Here is a 2,908-nt window from a genome sequence, read left to right on the forward strand (position 1 = left end):
ATCTCAGAAATACTACACCATTATATCAATATGATCCCATTTTTATGGCCATAATTTTATCCTATGGAATCTTATCATTTGTTGAGACACTTACCTTTCTCTGCTGTGATTCAAGGGAGGTACTAGATCTCTCTAGCTGAGATTGCCAAGTACTGTACCTCAATAAACTATAAATTCCAGGATTCCATAGTATGGAGCTGTGACTGTAGGAACCTATAACTGAGAAGTGTTGATACATTAGGGGAAGCAATTCACCTTTTAAGTAAGTTTACTCCAAAATACAGTGTGGAGTATGCAGGGTGTGCTAACACCCAAACCTACTACAGTAGCCTATCTTAGTGTCAAGACATAATACCTTTATGTTGTCTTTCCGATTGGGAACAACATCCAAGCTGTTAACAACACAGCATGCTATTCCATAGTTGGGAAGATCTAATTCTTGAATCCACCATGTGGGGATCCAGTCATTCAGTCTTGATAGAAATTAATTACAAAGGAAGACAGTCAGTTTTTGCATGGCACAGTTCCTCTAGAAGTCCTTGTGCCATTTTTTTAAAAGCCTTTTTTACACACTGCTCCTCGGTCTTTACATATCAGGCCTTTATTTCCTATATTGACCTCTAGACAGAAGAGAAGTGGGGAAACTGGTGTGAACTGTAATGAACTGTAAAAGGCTGCTCTCCAGTTGCCATAGCTCAGACCTCAAACATGCCCTCAGGTGGTCACATGTGCTCTTGACATGGTGATTTACTTGGTCAGTACAACACTTAACTTTTCATATTAGCACTGTTGCTAAGAGCTTTTATGCAATGTTGGCTCCCTTTGGAAAGCTTACATTACACAGTTCAAGCCATTCTTCTTTACTGATAATATTACAAGTGGATTACTATTTGCTTCAGGCATAAAAATTGATTCTTCTTTCTCCCCACCACCCTCTGCCCCAGGTCTACCTACTGTCAGTGACTACTTACACTCTTCAAATATTCAGCAGTGATATGGATATCTAAGCTACTTCAAATAAATGAATGTGTCTAAGAGCTGCGTAGTAAATGAGAATTTGATCTGTAAAATATTGGGTTCAATTCAGACATAGCTGAGCGCAAATATACTGACCAAAGTAGACTTTGCTATCCCTCCTGCCATACTATAGTTATTGCAGCATTCAACCAACATGCTTAAATGCTGCAATAACGAGTAAAGAGGCTGGCACAAAGAAGAATCTTTAAGAGACTGTTTTGCTATCAGGGTAAAAAATATTGCTCTGTGATACGACTAATGTTAGATCTTTCTGCAAATAAACAACAAAAGCTATTATTTCTCATGGCTGATGTCCACTTGTTAATTGGGGGAGATGTCACAACAAGATCCTTTTTCCATTTGGAAACAACAGTAGTAGTATTTTAAGACACAGATATTATGCTGTTTACTCCCTCCTCCTCTATATTAATTTTCCAAGCTTTGAAGCAGACACAATGGTGGCTGTCACACTATACAATTAAAGCACTATGATTCCACTATCCTAAGGCAACCTGGGATTTGCAGTTTAGGGATTTTTTAAAAAAAATCTCAGCCAAATAATTCTCTTGCCTTACCAAACTACAAATCCCTGGGGAACACCATAGGATGCAGTTTTGCTTGACTGCAGTACAAATAACCAAAATAATGCATCTAAGGCAGTTAAAGTGGAACTATAGTGCTATAAATGTGCAGTGTGGAAGAGACCAAGGTCACAATGCCTTGCAATACATGCTCATCTTTAAGGCACTTCACTTCAAGACCCTTGGTTTCCCTTTCAACACACAGCATACCTTTCTCAACTATTGTTTGTCACTGAGATGTCCTACGCTGAATTCAGGCTTCTGAAGATAAGTACAAATAGCAACCAGTTTGATGTTCATTATACCTCTGAGTTTGGAATATTTACCTATAAACAAATTCACCTTCAGCAGCTGAAAGATTTTTCCCTGAAGCTGTTTGACGAACATTCGGTCACTGTATGGTAAATATTAGAAATTCACTCTGTGTGTCTTTACTAAAGAAAAGCTCTGTGTTTTGCATGGGTTATTTGGTACTAATATTATGACTGCAGATATTTTCATATAGGGCTCTTACATAGTGTAAGTGCTTTGCCTTATTCGTGGAATTCTATGGGTGTCCAAATGACAATGATATCTATTTGCAAGCATGCCTTGTTTTTCTATTTTGTCCATATTTTTATTTACACTCACCCAATAGCTGACATCCTGCTAGTGATGCACACTGGCATATGTTGTGCTGCATATATGTAGTATTTTTTTTACTGGAGAAGGTGTAATGATCATATCCAGCTGATGGCAGCATAATCAGAGCTGTGCATGACTCTTTACACATGTAGTAGCACACTGACGTGCCCACAGTAGGTTGTGAGTGCACATTGCTTCTATATATTGCCATTGCACATTGTGCATTTAAACGTTAGCCGTGTGCATTGGCCATTGATCCATCCTTTACACTATTCAATATAAGTGTTACATTACATAACTCTGCCAGCAGAAATTTACACTATGGGGTAATCCATTTGTAATCCAGACTATAAAGAAGCTATCAGAGATCCAAAACACACTGCAGAAATAATCCAGTTTGAGACCACTTTAACTGTCTTGGCTCAGTGTTAGCGTATTCTAGGAGCTACAGTTTTCTGAGACATTTAGCCTTCTCTGTCAGAGCTCTGTGCCAGCACAAGCTACAGTTCCCAGGATTCCCTAGCACTGAGCCCAGGGAAGTTAAAGCGGTCTCAAACTGGATTATTTTTGCAGTGGTGTGATTCATCAGTCACAGCATTTATTAGTTTTAACATTTTTGTCAAACATTTTTTTTCCTGCTCTTCCTATTACCAAGGAAGGGAATTAGATACTACCATTCTGATTAG

The sequence above is a fragment of the Sceloporus undulatus genome, chromosome 6, assembly GCF_019175285.1.
Source record: "Sceloporus undulatus isolate JIND9_A2432 ecotype Alabama chromosome 6, SceUnd_v1.1, whole genome shotgun sequence".
Lineage (NCBI taxonomy): Eukaryota > Metazoa > Chordata > Lepidosauria > Squamata > Phrynosomatidae > Sceloporus > Sceloporus undulatus.